Source organism: Synchiropus splendidus, chromosome 6, assembly GCF_027744825.2.
Source record: "Synchiropus splendidus isolate RoL2022-P1 chromosome 6, RoL_Sspl_1.0, whole genome shotgun sequence".
Lineage (NCBI taxonomy): Eukaryota > Metazoa > Chordata > Actinopteri > Syngnathiformes > Callionymidae > Synchiropus > Synchiropus splendidus.
In genome coordinates, this window is record NC_071339.1 from 24,769,766 (window position 1) to 24,791,646 (window position 21,881).

A 21,881-nucleotide genomic window follows, 5' to 3' on the forward strand; every position below is an offset into this window, starting at 1 on the left:
CTATTATAGTTTTTGAACCGTGTCTGCAACAATAGGCTGACTGAGTTGACCACACGAGGGGGCCCTTTACCAAAAAAGGCAAAGGGAGGTAGTGTACTCGGAACTAGGGACGGCTTATGTTATTGCCAATTGCCCTGTACACAAAACCTTGAAATCCAAACCCGACGACATGGCGCCCGAACAGGGACATGATTGAAAAACGTACAATCTATTTGTGAGTAACTGGACACCAGAGTGAAACTCTGACCGGAAAAGTTCGGTAGTAAATACATAGATCCTACTATCTCTGAGTTTTGAATCAATGATATAGATTCAGACTCTATCACTCGACATAGTACGATTTAGTTGACTCTGTAATTTACCAAATTGTCTAAGGTGACCCTTGACCTCAATCCTCCTGAATCATTGGGGGTTGTCACAAATACGCAATTAGCACGATGGATGACGGCTACTTATGCGACGCTGGCCTCACTGGGTTATTTTGAAACAGTTAAGTGTCTGGTAGGAAACCGACAGCTGGCAAAACCACTCTATGACACAGTATTACTTTTAAAACAGGATAACTTTGCAATGCATCTAGATAATTCTCCTCAGCTGCAGCGTGGCCTAGAGGACGAGGAGCGCAGAGAGCCAGAGGAGCCTCGGGTTTTCTTCCGACCCTCCTCTGCGTCTACACCACGCCCCCCAACTTCTCTACCCAGGTCCCCACGTGACGAACGCCCCTCAACCCCTCTACCCAGGTCCCCACAGGGCGAACGACCATCAACGCCCCCTGTTAACCGCCAGCCCACCCGAATGGTTCGAGCAAAAGACTCTAGAGGGCGTAGGATAACCTGGGGAGAGTACGACGCCACCAAGTGGCCGTGTGACCCCGGCGAGGAAGAATTAAGAGAACACCCTATGGCTCATGAGTATGATCCGCTGGTACACCAGCAGCCTCCGGAGCCAGGGTGGAATAAAGAAATAATTACACCCCAGTGGTTTCCTCATGATAGGAAGGAAAGGGCCCGGAGAATGCGATCTCCCTCAGCAGAGGAAATAGGTGAGTGGCAAGGAGTGTCAAAATCTTTTAAGCAAGGAGTGTCAAAATCTTTTTAGCGGGCGTATCTTGCACAAGGGTATGATGCACACCGAGATTCATTAACTGATATTTACTCTCATATGCCCAGGGCCACTCGCCAGCCGACGGAGCCCTGGGAGGGACAGTCTCCATGTCCCTCTGAACCCGACGATCAGAGTAGCGATGAATCCGGCAGCGATAGTGACTCGCCTCTGGGTCCGCAGCCAGATCCCCCAACTCCCCCAAGACAGGGTGGCAGGATGGCCCCCACAGGTAGGATAGGACGGCAGCGCACCCAGCTGGCAGTGTTGATTCTTGCAGGAGGCCCCCTATCGGAGCCCAGGCAAGACAGTGATGTCAGGGTGTCGAATAAAATTACCCTGGCAGACCTATGCAAAGCACTCCCAAAAAGAAGAGATAAAGAATCCAACTGTGAGTATGTCAGGAGATTGAATAAGGAGTTATCTCCTGCTCAAATGACTGACCCGTTTATTAGCAAATATGTCTCCAGAGAGAATGGATTAGATTTAGTCCAAGGGCAGACATTAATGGATTTGTTAACCTCCAATGTGGCTACTTTACTTACTAGTCAGGTAGAAGCAACCATACGAGATCTGGTTGATAAAGTAAATAGAGGAGAAATGTCTCTTTTTTAGTGGCTTATTCTTTTCTGGCAGAAGAGGGGGCCGATGAGTCACAGGTTAAGAGTTTTCTGATTCAGATTAACTGCCCTGAGCAAGCAAAATTAGTTCTGGAGTTCCTCCAAAGCGAATGGACTCGATGCAAAAACTGAGGTTATCACACGTCACAGCTCCCTCATGGGTGTGAGAAGAGCTCTTAGACAGCAAAAAGAGAAACAGGATGTATCTGAACCTCGACAGCCAAAAAACGAGCAGAGGGGGAAGTCCCTTCCCCCTACCGAATCGAAACTAGCACACCAACAGCGCGCCCCGCCTCGCACTCGATCTTCCTTCCCACCCAGGAAGGATCGAAACCAGCAAGACATCAGACCCGAGAGACAGGGTGGGGCCAAGCGCCCTCCATTCAACAAGAATATGAATAGCTCAGGCATGAATACCCACAGGCAGCCTCGCTGGAGGCAGAATCATGCCGACAATCGACCCCAAACAAAGGGGCAAGATCGCCCCCGTCCGAAACCAGTGTCCGACGAGGACTGGAAAACGATGACCCAAGAGCAAAAAGAAGCGGTAATACTTGCAGCGGCGGGGCGAAATCAGGATCAGGGAAGGGAACTGACCGCAGCCCAGAGGAAAGTGTTAGAGAAATACGAACCCAAGACCCAATAATGAGGCCTTATAAAGTGCAGATATGGGTTAAAGATCAAAAAAGAGATTGCTATTATGATACTGGAACAGATATATCCATATTACCAAGAGAATGGATAGATGAAGAACTCGATCGATATTTAATGGAAAAACTGTGGCAATAGGGCCTAACCCTTTATTTTCTCCGAATGATTCAGAATGGATTATTGATGCCCCTTCATCAAATTGGATGAGAGAACAGGATTACGGCCATAGAAAAATTAGTATGTGCCTCGCACATAAAAGACAAGGCACGCTTAGAAAAGATTCTCTATTCGGCCGAAAGAGCTCGATTTAAAAATGATGTAGGATTAATGAAAACAGAACCATATGTCATTAGGGGTGGTCTCCCCGGTAAACATAAACAATACCCATTAGGAAAATATGAAGATCAATTGCTGGCAGTGTTTAAAGAATTAGAACAATTAGGGGTCATTGAGAAAATTAAAGAACCACCCTGCTTAATGCCAGTGCAGGCAGTACCAAAAAAGGACGGTACCGTTAGGCCTGTCCATATTCTGAAAATGTTAAATGACGTGACAGTGAAAGATACTAGACAAATAATCAATCCCCGACAAACCATGTTAAAAATACGCCCGGGAGAATATAACTCCAGTATTGACCTCGCCAATGGATTCTGGTCAGTGCCACTGGCGGAGGAGAGCAGGCCAAAAACTTGTTTTATGATAAAAGGACAGGGCTACATGTGGACCAGGCTGCCCCAAGGATTTGTAAATTCCCCAAACGCATTTCAGGAAAGAATGGAGAAATTGTTGCATGACTTGCCAGTCACGTGTTATATAGACGATATATTTATCTCCACAGAGACAGAAGAAAAACATCTCGAGCTTTTAGAGGAAGTGATCCGGAGACTGAAAGATCATGGAATGAAGATTGGAATTGCTAAATGTGAGATAGGAGTACCGCAAGTTAAGTATCTGGGTGTTTTGGTTACAAAGCACGCGATAACTTCCACTAACGAATATCTCCAACATGTGCACCCTACTACGCTTAAAGAGCTAGAAAAATGCTTTGGAAAATCGGGGTGGCTGCGAAGCATGATTCCTTATTACTCTACTTTAGCGAGACCTGTTGAGATAATTAAAAATAAGGTCACGTCATTCGACAAGCGGTCCCTAAAATTAATAGAGCACAATAGAATGCTAACGCCGGAAGAAACAGAAACCTGGAACTGTCTTATTCAACACATTCTTACAGATGGGGTGAAGCTCGCTCCGTATCGAGATGGACAGAATATCTCCGTGGTAGTGTTGGAGGAAAAGGAAAATGGGGGATACTCGGCAGTCTACGAGGAAAGTAATGACACACCGATTTGCTACGTATCTGTTAGATATTCACCCACTGAAAGTCGATTTGCCCCAGCAGAAAGAGAACTGAGGTTATTATGGAAAGTCAATACTGAACTGCCTTCTAACTTAGGCCAGGTTTATGTAAAATGTACAGTACAGAATGACCTCACCAAAGAAATGGTCAAGGACACGGTGGAGTTTGTTAAAGCTTATGCCTCTAGATGGGGAAAGTGGAAGCAAATGCTTCTAGATCCAAATTGGTCATTTGTAATGGCTAAGTCTAGGCAGCAGCCTAAAATCCCTACGATGTCTCAACCAGACTATATAGGGATATACACACTTTTTCCCGAGGGATATTGGGGTTTTCTGTTATACAAACGAGACAACCCGATATATCAGGAAAAAGGAAGAATAGGCAAAACAGCACAGGAAGCCGTGCTACAGGCAGTTGTCAGCGGGCTACAATATGTGAAAAAGAAGGGAATAAAATCCATACGGATTGTGAAAGTGTGAAAGATAACCTTAAATACTGGCAGCAACGAGACTTCCAGAATTATAAAGGTAAAGAGCTGGAGCACCGTGACTTATGGACAGTGGTGAACCAGGTGCTGGAACATATAAAATTGTGGGTGACACATGTCAATAGTCACATGGGACTACAAGATTTTGATCACATGGGAAATGATGTGGTCGACAGACTAGTGCAGACGAGAGCAGTTGTAGTGGGCACCTTGATTTTTCCTGATAAATGGAAGAATGATCAAGGGAAGCTTGTCATCCCTCAGGAAGAGAGGCTGGATTATGTCCAGCATATATATTGCGCTTTGCTACATGTTGGTAATGAGAGAACGCGGCGATGGATGGTTGATAACGGGATTGAGGCCGGCCCTCTCAAAGACACAATATCGCTGGTTAGACATAATTGTGAGATATGCATGGAGAAGGGATTGTTACCTCCTATTGCTTATCAAGAAGGCAAAATAGCTGAAGAATTCCCAGGCGTCTATGGACGTAGGTGTCCTGGGGAGTCACTTTGGTCATTATAAAAAATTCCTGGTAATAGCTGATAATGGGGGAGGACACACCCGAGTCTACCCCATCAAAAAAGAAACCACAACGACAGCAAAATAGTGTGTGATGTCATTTATTCAGGGGAACCCAGTCAGAAGCCTCAGATCGGATAATGCCGCCATGTTTACTTCTCAACACTTTCGTTCGTGGTTGGAACAGGAGGGGATACGACATGTCTTATCTATCCCGCACCAATCCAACACTAATGGAGTCGCGGAAGGAGGAGCTGAAAACCTGGTGGGCGGGGTTGAATTAATGAGATCTGCCCCTTTCACGTTCTGCATGTGGTGCTGGGAGTCGTGGGGGGGTCGATACCAAATATTACGTAAAGACACCAACTGCAAGCCATGCATCTGTGGCCGAAGTGCGGGGGACTGGGCCGTGTGTGATACAGGCACCCCCTGGCAGATAAACCCAGCACAATTTTTGGCGCTACGGCATCGTTTTCATTCAAACGATCACCTCATGCAGCTCCCGCTTGCCTTAAGGGCCAGTACTGTTGATTCCTGGAACTGCCCCATCCTGATATATCAGACTATGATGTCTACTAGTGATGATAAATTGTCATCGAAGCTGAAAAGGAAACTTTCATTGATCCCCAAGGATACCACCATGAAATGGGAAGACTTCCTCCCGTGGAAGTGGGAGAATGGCTTACATCTGTCTAGAGACGGAAACCTATCTTTGCCAGGCTTTAGTTGGAGAAATTGGGAATCCACCTCTTTGGGAAGGTGGTGGACCGAACAATTATGGCCCCACAATAAGGAGGTTAAGGGGAAAGTGTACCACCCTGATGTGTACAACTACCCCCATTTATCCAACAATAAAAGGATTTTTACAACTTCTGGGACCTTGCCCAGACATCCTAATGAAGCAAAAGAAGTTAGGGTCTGCACTATTAAGCGTACTCTTATTCTTGTTACTGAAGGTGGCCCTCGAACAGTGTCCGGGGCGGCCCATGTCCTTATTGCGTCCACCCGCATCGCATGGTACCCGTTGGGGGTCTTCATAGAGGTAAAGACTGGGGATTTGATGATTTTGACCAATGTCTCGATCCCGGTTGTGCCCTTAGCAAAAGAAAAATTGACTTGGTGGAGGTCAGCTTGGCTGAGGAAAAAATCTAAGCTAAGTCGTACTGGATTTTCTGAGGCTGTTCTGGATCTGGAGATGCCAGGCAGCACATTTTTCCAGCAGCACCTGAGGCCCCGCCTAGCTGTATATGAGATTGGTCCAGAGGGGGAGAGGAATAATCCCAAAAACAACTCGGCTATTATGAACCAATCAGGAGAAAAAAGGGAGTCCGAGTTGCAAGAATTAATGCCACCGCCCACTTCTCACCCGCAGGATCTCGATAATCCTGGGTCAGAAGAGGGAGGGCCCTTAAAAAACGCGATAAAATTAAAAACAGTACACTGTAAAAACTGCACCATTGTGACTCCAGAAACTAGAGAAATACCCCTACCAATTGCAACAGAGAAAAATGGCACTCAATTTGATCAAGCTTTATGGATGAGACAAGCAGTTGTCTACCTAATATACACGGAGCTGTAAGTGGCACGTGTCAATATGCTGAGCAAAAATCTGCTGAACAGGAAATGACAGGTCGGGCTGTCACCGCAAAACCCAGACAGAGACAGCGCCGGAGTGTGAAAAGCTCTGTGAACAAAATCACAGAAGCAGCTACTATTTGGACAGCTACCATCATGACAATTACCCCCACTATAAATAGTCAGAAACAAAATGCCAATACTACTCAAAACCAAATGACCACTAGCACAGCTACTTCTGAATCTGAAAGCACCACCATGGCGATAACAGACGGACAAAATCAGGAAGTCACGACCACGGCCCCGACAAATCCTGTAGCTACACCTATCTCCACCCTGATCTCTGACCAAATAGAAACCTATGTTTCCCCGCCTGCTATTAATAAGACAATCCCATTATCAAACCACATTGAAATTAATAATGACACTTCAGAATCTGCGAGTCCAGATAAGAAGGACACCGCAGATTGTGATATCCAATTTAAAAGTGCCAACGTGTCAGATTGTGATAAAGGACTCATGAGCTGGCTTCTTCAGGCATCTCAGGCAGCATATGAAAGGCTGTGTAGATACAAGGCTCAGTGTGGTCAGCAGAACGAAACCTTATGTAGTTACAATACCTGGGAGGATATAGTATCTCGTTATGGACCCACATCCAAGGAATTCGTAACAGTAAAAGTAAAGCTAATAAATCATGAGGAGATGAGACTCTCTGGATGGTCCATCGGCATTAGCCCTGTTAAAACCTGCCATTATAGAGTTTTTGCCCAAAAGACGAGACGAGGCTGGACGATGGGAGAAGATAGGTATTATCAGACGAAAACATGTCAGAAGATTAATGCTACCCATATATGGGATGCCCCGATTATCAAAAGAATTGAACCAGACAGCTATGATAATAAGACATGGGAACAAGAACTGTGGGCAACCACGGAAACGCATGGAAATGATGAATGGGATAAATGTAATCAAATAGGACAGCTCCTGTTAGATATAGCCCCCCTGCCTTTTTCGGCCAACCCTGACCCCGATGTGTTAAACACTGATCCGTCTGACCCTGCTCCTAGAAGAGTGAGAAGAGGGCAGGAGTACACACTTGAGAGCCTATGCACTAAAGGAATGTTCCAAAAGGTAGAGGCATAAACCACGTTGTTATCATCTAGTGTTATTTTTGCCTCTATAGTAGCAGCGAATCAAACTAAACACAAAGGAAAGAAGAAACAACAAATTGCGTTCCTTCTCTCCAAACACGAAGACAGACAATTTGAGAATTGTTTTTATTTGATGGCAAATGGTTCCAGACCATGGTCGGACGGCAAGCCTCCCCCTGACACTCATTTCAGAGAAGAGGAGGTTTATCCGAGGTGTCAACCAGGAAAAAATTGCAGAAACAGAGGACCTGAAAATGATGGAGATGATGCCGACGCACGAGACACCGGATTACGCAATGTTTATTGGAGATGGCATTTGCTATCCACCACCAGTGAACTAAATAAGAACAAAATTAACGGGACAGGAAAGGCGTACATTGCAGATCAGCACTCAGATAGTAAATTTTGGAAATTATGGCTAAAATACCCTGTCGTGCAGCGAAGGGTCATGTGGTACAAATTAGGGGCGCTGCAAGAAAATGGTATATTTTGCCATAACATGCAGTTTAATGATAAAGGAATGGAAGAAGGAAATGATTGTCACGAAGAGCCCTGTGAGTGTCGAAGGGATCAGATAGGACTAGCAATTCCCATGATGACTCAACAACCCTGGAGGAATTGGGTCAATAATAATCAGTCGACCTGGTGGGCTGAGGCTAAGCAATGTTTGTCCAAAGTACTAAGGATAAACATTACTCATGTAAGATATGCATATCAGCTCATTAATGAAAAACCTAACAATACAGAAAACAGAATATTTTATCCTATGAGGGGAGAAGATTGGGCAAGAGCAATGGAGGACTGTACCAAAGACCTACCGGTCAATCTATCCTGTCCACTCCCATCTAGAAACTCCATTGGTCGACGACCTAGTGGTCAAGGGCAAGGAGACCATAAGTATACTATTTCTCCGACATGTCTAAATAATGAGGCTGAAAAAGACCCCACGGTTTTCTTTAAAGCATGGGAATGGTCTCAGTTAGCCGGCCTTTTGTTAGGAAAAGGATTAGGATGGAACTCGTTTGACACAGAAAGCTTAGGAATGCTGATATGGCCCCATATTGTGTCATATAAAGAACTAAAAGAAAATACTCTTACTGCTCACCAGAAAGGAAAAAAGAATACTACGATAATACATCAATTTCTGGTGGGCTCCGGACTCCCACATCTAACAAACCCATTGAACAATTTGAGGGAAAGAGCTAAAAAATATGAGATAGAAGTACAGACTGAGCAAGGGATGTGGGGTTACGACTCAGTGTTCCAAGAAAATATTACTGAATGGAAGAGACCATCTACGGAAGGACTCCGAGATAATGACCAAAGGACGTGGTATGCTACACTTAAAGAAGCAACATTATTGTTTAACCCAAGCCAACTGTGGGGAGATATTACACAAATTACAGGAGGTGAAAGAACCTCGGGAATGGCCCTTCAGGATCAATTAGCTAATTATCAGAACTTTCTCAGAAGGAAAGAAGTCTCCTGGAATGATTCCAATGGAGAAGTGTCTATTCGGGCCTGGCCCCATTTTAATAACATGATAATTGTCCCAGGGAAAAATAGTGTACAAAAGGAGGGCATGGGGGTAGAACCTCCCATGAAGTACACAGCGCAGTTTCTGTTGCCCAATCATCTGAAAACAGTCAGACAATATTTTAAATGATACTCGGAATGGCACCGCGTAAGAACAATTCAGTCATCATTCCCGTTTGTCCACACTACTCTAATGACTACGGAGAGGTTTTTAATAGCAGGTCTAGACCTCTTTGAGATCAATAATATGAAGAAGACAAAAAACAAAAGATTTGACAAAACTGAATTTAGGAAAACCTGGTTCCCCATCCTAAGCAACATTCAGTACCCACAGCTCAGATGGCAACCCAATGACCCTGAGTATTTTAATTTAAGTATTACAGGATACCAAAAATGCTTTCGTGCACCTAATTTGAAACCTGAGGCGGTATACAGTCATGATTCTAATCCATGCGATCCACACCTCTGGGGTTATATTCCGTGTAATACCTCCAGATGTTTTAATGGATCTCGAATAGCTAAACAATTAAAAAGAAAACATGAGTCCTATTTTACCACAAGGTGGAGGACACATGGTATACTGTCGAAAAATAGGGAAGAAATGTGTGGACGACTAGGAGTCCATGTAGCCGTACCACACTGGCCAAAAGTAGCAGCTCCATTCGGGTTTCTGGAAAGCATAAACCCGGGATTCTTAATGTACAATCGCTATGAAACATACCGGGATCAGCTATGTGATAAAGACAATGTGCATGCTAAATCACGGACACAGGTATACTCTATAGATGATAGGATTCTTTCAAAAATATCCTATGCCGAAACATCCCCACTAGGAAATAGGAGTTGTGTCTATGAAGATTATAGTGCCCCTAAGATTGATACAACTCAAGATATATTTGCTTGTGAAAAATTGGACGACTATTGGCATATTGTACGTGATTTCCGCACTAAAACCCCGACAGCAGGATGGTTAGGATTCATAGGTATGGTAGCAGAAGCGACGGTGTATGGGGTAGGACAAGGAGTTCTAGACACGGTAGACGCCGTGTGGGAAATAATTGAATTAATGTGGTGGTACATAAAATGGATACTTATTGTGTTAGCAGTCCTCATAGGTCTTGCTGCAATCTCTAAAGTAGTCACCTCATGTCGGTGTTTTAACAGTATATGCTGCTATCCGTGCCGTGCAGCCAGCAGACGAAAAGATAGACAAGAAAGAGAGTTCTTGAAGAAAGCTCTTCGAGACGTTAAGGAAGACATAAGGAAAAAGAAACAAGGAAAATGGAAAAAATCATCGGACGAAGGCTATAGTTAACTATAGCCTTCGTCCGATGATAGTAGTTTAACTCAGGGACCTTGCTTATGTCTTACAGATATGAAGACCAAGGTATCGGCTACAAAAGTACCTGAGGGGGAAGCGAATAAGGAAAACCTCAGGATTAAATTTATGACCTTAATATGGGTGTTCGGCACCATCATAATAATATATGAATCACTTAATTTTAAAATTACCTACTTCTCCAACAGAGAAGATTGGTGTCAGAGAACAAACATTACTCTTTGTAGATCCATAACCACTCAGAGTACTTATAGATCTCTACTGGAATGGAGAAAGGTTGAAACAACCACTATAATAACAGAAAAATACATCCTAATCAGTGCCAAGGCATTGGTTTATGACATCACTGTAGGATTGACTAAATGGCAAAATGATACAATGTTACAGAACGATACACTGAGCTCCATGGCTTATTACCCACGTTACATTAAACACCCAAAAGTGTTTGAACACTGCACGGATCCAGGAGATAGTGTTTGGACTATCATCTGGATGATGCTGACATGGGCATACATTGGAGCAGACATGCTGATGTTCCATCTACGTCAACAGGAAACTGAAGGTAACACCTCCATCTACAAGCACACAGGCAAAGCTGTGCAGGAAGTATCTCACATTTAGTCGCACTGAGCATGGCAAGCAACCAGACGAACAACACCAGGTATGACCCAGCAAATCCTCCTCAGGTAGGGACAGATTTTATTGATCTTATGATACTGTCCATGTTACAAGTAGTATTTGTTCCTCCATTACACAAGCAAAAAACTTGCCTAGGGTGCATCTTCGGATTAGTAGTAGGATGCATTCGTTTTTTAGTTAGGAAAGTAACCCCTTTACACACATCATTCGGCCTCATTGGAGTCGCTGCATTGAATCTTAATCCTCAGAAACCGTGGCTTTGGCCGACCGCGGTCACCGTAGTATACATTCTGGACAGTTTGTACACCGAATTGACTTTACTATTTTGCACAGATTCTCAGTGCACCTATTGCAATATAGCAGGGACAGTGATATATCTTATACTCATAGGTTTATTGCTGACATTAATTTGGTCAACCATGGGGAGGTATAAAAAGGCAGCACTATATCTTACAGGACAATGGATGATTCTGATGATATGGGTCCTGATTAAAAAATTAGCTGGAGGAACTTCCTTGTATGTCTCTATGTTTTATATAGGTTATCTGATGGGGACTTGTTATCCCATGAAACTATGGAAAACTCCTAACGACATTAGGTTGTTTGGAATGGCGTCTGCTGTTAGTAGACCTTCTCAAAATTGACATTTTGTAATGTTTCTGCAGGGCCCAATTGTGATTACGGACGGGAACGACAAGGCGGATCAATGGGATCCATGGGGCACAAAGGAGACGAATGTGCTGTTAGCTCTGGATGTGATCATGGAGCCCCTTGATCCTAAAACCAAAGTCCGCCCTGCAGACATAGGACGCCGTAGGGTTTTTAGTTGGGGACCCTCCACCAAAATGATTGAATATTGGAGGAATAAGCCCCTCATGAGATTTACAGCAAAAGTATCACGCGGCGTCGTCACCCAAGAACAACGAAAGAAGGTCCAAAAGATATGGGTGCCCCTGGAAATCAAACCATCGAGAAAGATCGTGTGGTCATTTGAAAAAGAGACCCCGTTCATCCTCCAGGCATGGCCACGTTTCGTGGTAATGTGCCAGGAGAATGAGCCATTAGTACACTGGCTTCCAGTGGTATGTGCCGAACACTGGGAGTTCACGTTCCCAGGGGATGATAAGCTGCCCCCATTGACCACGTACGCCCTTAGGGTGTACCACTGTACTATAGGACCTGGGCAGACATCCTGGATTGAACAGGGAGGATTTCATCCTCCATATGTGGTGCAGGGAATGTTGTTGAAAACGGAACAGGTGGGAGAAGTGTATGATAAAGATTTGGGGTTCATTAGTCCCGCTAGACCTTGGGGGCCGGGAAACATACAGCCAGGTTACCGACGTCCAGGGGACCAGATTCACCTCTGTGACCCAAACTTACTGATGGTGACTCAGTGGCAAAGAGACGCTGTGAGCGTGTATGAGGACTGGGAGGACTTGATACTCAGTGAACATGGTAGATTATGGCATGGGGGGTATAGTCTACACCATTATCAGGGAGGATTTTGCCCTCGTGTTTACTTCGAGTGGATGAGCGAATTATTGAAAAATAGAACAACAGTGCCCACCGCATTGGGGTGGCATGTTCAAGGACCAGTCTCATGGCAGAATTTTGCCCAACTGGTAATAAGCGGAAATGAGAAAGAAGCTCTGGCTGTGTTGAAGGGAGAACGTGACTGGAAGCGCCCTGCTATGCTCGAGCAGCACAAGCAGAGATTTAGGCGCGGTGGGAGGCCCTTTCCTCGGAGAACAAATCCGGCGAGACGCTGGGTAGAGAGAGCTGCGACATCCAGAAGCGGTTGGGTATTTCAGTTTGCTTCGCCTCCTGGGCAGGGGAACAACTGTCTGCCTGATAAAGGACCATCTGCTAACTCGGATTCGGGAGCTACTCCCGCCCCAAGGGCACCCAGACGTCCAAGGGCCTCCGTGTCCGTACCAACGTACGTACACCTGCAGTCCTTTCCCCGATCACAGCAGAGTGACACCTCGCTAACTGAAGGTGAGACGGATGAAGAAAATCCGAAAGATCAATCAAAATCTCCGGAAGACACCGGTGAAACAAATTGCAACTATTGTGAAGGTAATGTAATGACTCTCAAAAATCTACTCCTATGTAAACATGAGGGCCATGTCCTGAAAAATTGTCATCAATGTGGGTTAAATATGATAAAAAACAAATTTGTCTTCCCAGACTCAAAACAGCTCACAGATGTCCCAGCTAATGTTACCTCCACAGGGTCGGCTGACCCTGTGAACACATCTTCAGGGTCGGCTGATCCTGTGAACACATCATCTCCGGTGCGTCCGAATACCCCCAGAGTTTCGACCCCTGTTACGCCTGAGCGGAACGAATACTCTCCTACCACCCCCCGAGATGAGAGTCCAGATCCCACCATGCCTAATCGTCCGAGCAGAGGAAGCGACCTCACTCCTCCTTCAACGCACGCCGCCGCGACATCTACCGGTAGAGGCAAGGAGTCTGCACAGAAATTGTTCGATTACTATATGAATGTGCTGAGAAGGCTGAAGGAGGAAGATTTGAAGGAGCTTGAGTCCCGAATGAATGAAAGAGATGAAAAAGATGAAGAAGATGAATCAATGGACTTAGACAAATGGTGAAGGAGGATATTTTGGGAGGGGGATGTTGTATATACTGGAAAATCGAAAATATTATAACCATGCTTTGCACTTATTATGAGCACTTATTGAACCTGTATGCTTTGCACTTTTGAACTTACAAGCAGGGCATGCTCTAACCTCAGGGTGAATTTGTAAGCAGAACATGTTTTTAAGCCGAGCTTGCGATTATGGTTAACACTTAGAAGGAACGTTGTATTAATAGAACATTGTGGTCTTCACTTAGAACATAAGTTACATTTATCAAAACAATGAAACTAACACTCAGCATGTTCAATGAATCTAAAACATCTGCATAAGACATAAGGGGTGTCTCTAATGAAGTTAAAACTTTCCACTAAGGACGACAGCAAGAACACGTGATGAAAATTAAAACTTTCCACTGAAGATGACAAGAACACGTCACCCATTAATGACGCACTGGGGGATTGTTTATTGAAATCGGCAATGTTGCTATAAAGGTCTAGGATAAACTGACCTCTCGCTCTCGCTCTTGTTCCACGCTTTTGGCTTCATCCGTTTGCTGTAAGGTCTTGTATCTTAACTTGGGACGGTGCTCTTGCTCTTGCTCTTAGGCCATTTGATTTAACTCTTTTTGTTGTTCTCTTATGGTTTTTTATTATTGATTGGTTGATTTTTATGATTAATTCTTTTGACTAAATCTCTTTTATTGCATATACTTTGAATATATTTTTAGGATCTTTGACTTAATCCTTTTTATTGTGTATGCATTTTGATTATATGATTTTTGACATTTATGTATGTGCACTAGCGTCTGGCAGTGCCTTTGACTTTGTTGGGTATTAGCGTCTGGCAATACCCTTGAGTTCATTGATGTTTATTGATTTTATTGTTTTTATTATCCTTTTTTGAATTTTATAGTTTTATTACCCTTTTATCATTTTTGTATTGAATTTTGTTCTTTATTGATTTTACTGTTTTGTTATCCTTTTTATCAATTTTTTGGAGAAATACTTTTGATATAAAAACAAAATAAAACTGAGTACGAATTAAGTACTGAAAAGGCACAACGGCATTGATCCCTGACTACTAAAGAATCGACTGGCTCCTGTACTACCATCAACTGGGTTATAGGTGAGTTAATGCTGGATTGAATTAATGTTTGATTCCCTTTCCTGTGCACATGTAGTGAATGTCTCGCCTGGTAGCATTATTCCATCCTGAATTATTATGTCAATGATAAAGTGGTAGTTCAGAAGGCTGAGGTAATATTTTATTGAAGGAATGGATTGAGGATCTAATCATGTGTCCCTAAACGAAGCTAAGTAAAGAGACTACGGTAGAAGGTGTAGCATTGTAAGGTCAAGAACCTGTTTCTCAACAGGTCGGGCGAATTAAATAACCCGCTCAGTGAAGCGCCGACACTACTCACTAATATAATAGGTGAAGTTGATACATCTATTATAGTTTTAGAACCGTGTCTGCAACAAGAGGCTGACTGAGTTGACCACACGAGGGGGCCCTTTACCAGAGAGGCAAAGGGAGGTAGTGTACTCGGAACTAGGGACGGCTTGTTACAGCCAATTGCCCTGCACACAAAACCTTGAAATCCAAACCCGAGCGACATGAGATAAGGTGGATTCCGGAACGCCAAACATAAAAAAGTTGATAACTTAGGAAAAACACTTCAGACAGCTCAGATTTGATGTGCAACTACTAGAAAGACCCTTTCTGCTATAGTGGGAGGTGAAAATTTAATGTTCTGAAGCTTCCCTGCAAAGTTATGGCACAATGCAGAAAACGCGTTTTCAGCCTGAGATAAGGTCGATTCCGGAACGCCAAATTTAAAAATGTTGATAACTTTGACAAAACACTTCAGACATCTTAGATTTGATGTGCAACTACTAGAAAGACCCTTTCTGCTATAGTGGGAGGTGAAAATTTCATGTTCTGAAGCTTCCCTGCAAAGTTATTGCACAATACAGAAAACGCGTTTTCAAACTGAGATTACGTCGATTCCGGAACGCCAAACATGAAAATGTTTATAACTTTGAAAAACACTTCAGACAGCTTAGATTTGATGTGCAACTACTAGAAAGACCCTTTCTGCTATAGTGGCAGGTGAAAATTTAATGTTCTGATGTTTCATTGCAAAGTTATGGGACAATGCGTAAAACGCGTGTTCAGCCTGAGACAAGGTCGATTCCGGAATGCCAAACATAAAAAAGTTGATAACTTTGGTAAAACACTTCAGACAGCTTAGATTTGATGTGCAACTACTAGAAAGACCCTTTCTGCTATAGTGGGAGGTGGAAATTTCATGTTCTGAAGCTTCCCTGCAAAGTTATGGCACAATGCAGAAAACGCGTTTTCAGCCTGAGATAAGGTCGATTTCGGACGCAAAATATAAAAACGTTGATAACTTTGACAAAACACTTCAGACAGCTTAGATTTGATGTGCAACTACTAGAAAGACCCTTTCTGCGAAAGTGGGAGGTGAAAATTTCATGTTCTGAAGCTTTATGCAAAGTTATGGCACAATGCGTAAAACACGTTTTCAGCCTGAGATAAGGTCGATTCCGGAACGCCAAACATAAAAATGTTGATGACTTCTGAAAAACAATTCAGACCGCTTAGATTTGATGTGCAACTACGAGAAAGACCCTTTCTGCTATAGAGGAGGTGAACATTTCATGTTCTGAAGCTTCCCAGCAAAGTTATGGCACAATGCAGAAAACGCGTTTTCAGCCTGAGATAAGGTGGGTTCCAAAACTCCAAACGTAAAAATGTTGATAACTTTCGAAAAACACTTCAGACAGCTTAGATTTGATGTGCAACTACTAGAAAGACCCTTTCTGCTATAGTGGGAGGTGAAAATTTCATTTTCTGAAGCTTCCCTGCAAAGTTATGGCACAATGCGTAGAACGCGTTTTCAGCCTGAGATAAGGTCGATTCCGGAACGCCAAACATAAAAATGTTGATAACTTTGGAAAAACACATCAGACAGCTTAGATTTGATGTGCAACTACTAGAAAGACCCTTTCTGCTATAGTGGGAGGTTAAAATTTCATGTTCTGAAGCTTCCCTGCAAAGTTATGGCACAATGCAGAAAACGCGTTTTCAGCCTGAGATAATGTCGATTCCGGAACGCCAAACATAAAAAAGTTGATAACTTTGGAAAAACACTTCAGTACGTTTAGATTTGATGTGCATCGACTAGAAAGACCCTTTCTGCTATAGTGGGTGCTGAAAATTTCATGTTCTGAAGCTTTATGCAAAGTCATGGCACAATGCGTAAAACGCGTTTTCAGCCTGAGATAAGGTCGATTCCGGAACGCCAAACATAAAAATGTTGATAACTTTGGAAAAACACTTCAGACAGCTTAGATTTGAAGTGCAACTACTAGAAAGACCCTTTCTGCTATAGTGGGATGTGAAAATTTCATGTTCTGAAGCTTCCCTGCAAAGTTATGGCTCAATGCAGAAAACGCGTTTTCAGCCTGAGATAAGGTGGGTTCCGGAATGCCAAACATAAAAATGTTAATAACTTTGAAAAAACACTTCAGACAGCTGAGATTTGATGTGCAACTACTAGAAAGACCCTTTCTGCTATAGCGGGAGGTTAAAATTTCATGTTCTGAATCTTCCCCGCAAAGTTATGGCAGAATGCAGAAAACACGTTTTCAGCCTGAGATAAGGTGGGTTCCGGAATGCCAAACATAAAAATGTTGATAACTTTGGAAAAACACTTCAGACAGCTAAGATTTGATGTGAAACTACTAGAAAGACCCTTTCTGCTATAGAGTGAGGTGAAATTTTCATGTTCCAAAGCTTCCCTGCAAAGTTATGGCACAATGCAGAAAACGCGTTTTCAGCCTGAGATAAGGTCGATTCCGGAAAGCCAAACATAAAAATGTTGATAACTTTGGAAAAACACTTCAGACAGCTTAGATTAGATGTGCAACTACTAGAAAGACCTTTTCTGGTATAGAGGTAGGTCAAAATTTCATGTTCTGAAGCTTCCCCGCAAAGTTATGGCAAAATGCGTAAAACGCGTTTTCAGGCTGAGATAACGTCGATTCCGGAACGCGAAGCAAAAAAATGTTGATAATTTTGGAAAAACACTTCAGACAGCTTAAATGTGATGTGCATCTACTAGAAAGACCCGTTCTGCTATCGTGGGAGGTGAAAATTTCATGTTCTGAAGCTTCCCTGCAAAGGTATTGCACAACGCAGAAAACCCGATTCCAAACTGAGATTAGGTCGATTCCGGAACGCCAAACATAAAAATATTGATAACTTTGGAAAAACACTTCAGGCAGCTTAGATTTGATGTGCAACTACGAGAAAGACCATTTCTGCTATAGTGGCAGGTGAAAATTTCATGTTCTGAAGCTTCGCTGCAAAGTTGTGGCACAATGCAGAAAACGCATTTTCAGCCTGAGATAAGGTCGATTCCGGAACAGCAAACATAAAAATGTTGATAACTTTTGAAAAACACTTCAGACAGCTTAGATTTGATGTGCATCGACTAGAAAGACCTTTTCTGCTATAGTGGGAGGTGAAAATTTCATGTTCTGAAGCTTTCCTGCAAAGTTATTGCACAATGCAGAAAACGCGTTTTCAAACTGAGATAAGGTCGATTCCGGAAGGCCAAACATAAAAATGTTGATAACTTTGGAAAAACACTTCAGGCAGCTAAGATTTGAAGTGCAGCTACGAGAAAGACCCTTTCTGATATAGTGGGAGGTGAAAATTTCATGTTCTGAAGCTTCCGGGCAAATTTATGGCACAAAGCAGAAAACGCGTTTTCAGCCTGAGATAAGGTGGGTTTCGGAACGGCAAACATAAAAATGTTGATAACTTTGGAAAAACACTGCAGACAGCTTAGATTTGATGTGCAACTACTAGAAAGACCCTTTCTGCTATAGTGGGAGGTGAAATTTTCATGTTCTGAAGCTTCCCTGCAAAGTCATGGCAAAATGCGTAAAACGTGTTTTCAGCCTGAGATAAGGTCGATTCCGGAACGCCAAACATAAAAATGTTGATAACTTTTGAAAAACACTTCAGACAGCTTAGATTTGATGTGCATCGACAAGAAAGACCTTTTCTGCTATAGTGGGAGGTGAAATTTTCATGTTCTGAAGGTTCCCTGCAAAGTTATGGCACAATGCGTAAAACGCGATTTCAGCCTGAGATAAGGTCGATTCCGGAACGCCAAACATAAAAATTGTGATAACTTTGGTAAAACACTTCAGATAGCTTAGATTTGAAGTGCAAGTACTAGACAGACCCTTTCTGCTATAGTGGGAGGTGAAAGTTTTATGTTCTGAAGCTTCCCTGCTAAGTTATAGCACAATGCAGAAAACGCGTTTTCAGCCTGAGATAAGGTCGATTCCGGAACGCCAAACATAAAAATGGTGATAACTTTGGAAAAACAATTCAGACAGCTTAAAGGTGATGTGCATCTACTAGAAAGACCCGTTCTGCTATCGTGGGAGGTGAAAATTTCATGTTCTGAAGCTTCCCTGCAAAGGTATTGCACAACGCAGAAAACCCGATTCCAAACTGAGATTAGGTCGATTCCGGAACGCCAAACATAAAAATATTGATAACTTTGGAAAAACACTTCAGGCAGCTTAGATTTGATGTGCAACTACGAGAAAGACCATTTCTGCTATAGTGGGAGGTGAAAATTTCATGTTCTGAAGCTTCCCGGCAAAGTTATGGCACAAAGCAGAAAACGCATTTTCAGCCTGAGATAAGGTGGGTTTCGGAACGGCAAACATAAAAATGTTGATAACTTTGGAAAAACACTGCAGACAGCTTAGATTTGATGTGCATCGACTAGAAAGACCTTTTCTGCTATAGTGGGAGGTGAAAATTTCATGTTCTGAAGCTTTATGCAAAGTTATGGCACAATGCGTAAAACACGTTTTCAGCCTGAGATAAGGTCGATTCCGGAACGCCAAACATAAAAATGTTGATGACTTCTGAAAAACAATTCAGACCGCTTAGATTTGATGTGCAACTACGAGAAAGACCCTTTCTGCTATAGAGGAGGTGAACATTTCATGTTCTGAAGCTTCCCAGCAAAGTTATGGCACAATGCAGAAAACGCGTTTTCAGCCTGAGATAATGTCGATTCCGGAACGCCAAACATAAATAAGTTGATAACTTTGGAAAAACACTTCAGTACGTTTAGATTTGATGTGCATCGACTAGAAAGACCCTTTCTGCTATAGTGGGTGCTGAAAATTTCATGTTCTGAAGCTTTATGCAAAGTCATGGCACAATGCGTAAAACGCGTTTTCAGCCTGAGATAAGGTCGATTCCGGAACGCCAAACAAAAAATGTTGATAACTTTGGAAAAACACTTCAGACAGCTTAGATTTGAAGTGCAACTACTAGAAAGACCCTTTCTGCTATAGTGGGATGTGAAAATTTCATGTTCTGAAGCTTCCCTGCAAAGTTATGGCTCAATGCAGAAAACGCGTTTTCAGCCTGAGATAAGGTGGGTACCGGAATGCCAAACATAAAAATGCTAATAACTTTGAAAAAACACTTCAGACAGCTGAGATTTGATGTGCAACTACTAGAAAGACCCTTTCTGCTATAGCGGGAGGTTAAAATTTCATGTTCTGAATCTTCCCCGCAAAGTTATGGCAGAATGCAGAAAACACGTTTTCAGCCTGAGATAAGGTGGGTTCCGGAATGCCAAACATAAAAATGTTGATAACTTTGGAAAAACACTTCAGACAGCTAAGATTTGATGTGAAACTACTAGAAAGACCCTTTCTGCTATAGAGTGAGGTGAAATTTTCATGTTCCAAAGCTTCCCTGCAAAGTTATGGCACAATGCAGAAAACGCGTTTTCAGCCTGAGATAAGGTCGATTCCGGAAAGCCAAACATAAAAATGTTGATAACTTTGGAAAAACACTTCAGACAGCTTAGATTAGATGTGCAACTACTAGAAAGACCTTTTCTGGTATAGTGGTAGGTCAAAATTTCATGTTCTGAAGCTTCCCAGCAAGGCTGAGGCACAATGCAGAAAACGCGTTTTCAGCCTGAGATAAGGTCGATTCCGGAACGCCAAACGTAAAAATGTTGACAACTTTGGAAAAGTACTTCAGACAGCTTAGATTTGATGTGCAACTACTAGAAAGGCCCTTTCTGCTATAGTGGGAAGTGAAAATTTCATGTTCTGAAGCTTTATGCAAAGTTTTGGAACAATGCGTAAAACGCGTTTTCAGCCTGAGATAAGGTGGGTTCCGGAACGCCAAATGTAAAAATGTTGATAACTTTGGAAAAACATTTCAGACAGCTTAGATTTGATGTGCAACTACTAGAGAGACCCTTTCTGCTATAGTGGGAGGTGGAAATTTCATGTTCTGAAGCTTCCCTGCAAAGTTATAGCACAATGCAGAAAACGCGTTTTCAGGCTGAGATAACGTCGATTCCGGAACGCGAAACAAAAAAATGTTGATAATTTTGGAAAAACACTTCAGACAGCTTAAATGTGATGTGCATCTACTAGAAAGACCCGTTCTGCTATCGTGGGAGGTGAAAATTTCATGTTCTGAAGCTTCCCTGCAAAGGTATTGCACAACGCAGAAAACCCGATTCCAAACTGAGATTAGGTCGATTCCGGAACGCCAAACATAAAAATATTGATAACTTTGGAAAAACACTTCAGGCAGCTTAGATTTGATGTGCAACTACGAGAAAGACCATTTCTGCTATAGTGGGAGGTGAAAATTTCATGTTCTGAAGCTTCCCGGCAAAGTTATGGCACAAAGCAGAAAACGCATTTTCAGCCTGAGATAAGGTGGGTTTCGGAACGGCAAACATAAAAATGTTGATAACTTTGGAAAAACACTGCAGACAGCTCAGATTTGATGTGCATCGACTAGAAAGACCTTTTCTGCTATAGTGGGAGGTGAAAATTTCATGTTCTGAAGCTTTCCTGCAAAGTTATTGCACAATGCAGAAAACGCGTTTTCAAACTGAGATAAGGTCGATTCCGGAAGGCCAAACATAAAAATGTTGATAACTTTGGAAAAACACTTCAGGCAGCTTGGATTTGATGTGCAGCTACGAGAAAGACCCTTTCTGATATAGTGGGAGGTGAAAATTTCATGTTCTGAAGCTTCCGGGCAAATTTATGGCACAAAGCAGAAAACGCGTTTTCAGCCTGAGATAAGGTGGGTTTCGGAACGGCAAACATAAAAATGTTGATAACTTTGGAAAAACACTGCAGACAGCTTAGATTTGATGTGCAACTACTAGAAAGACCCTTTCT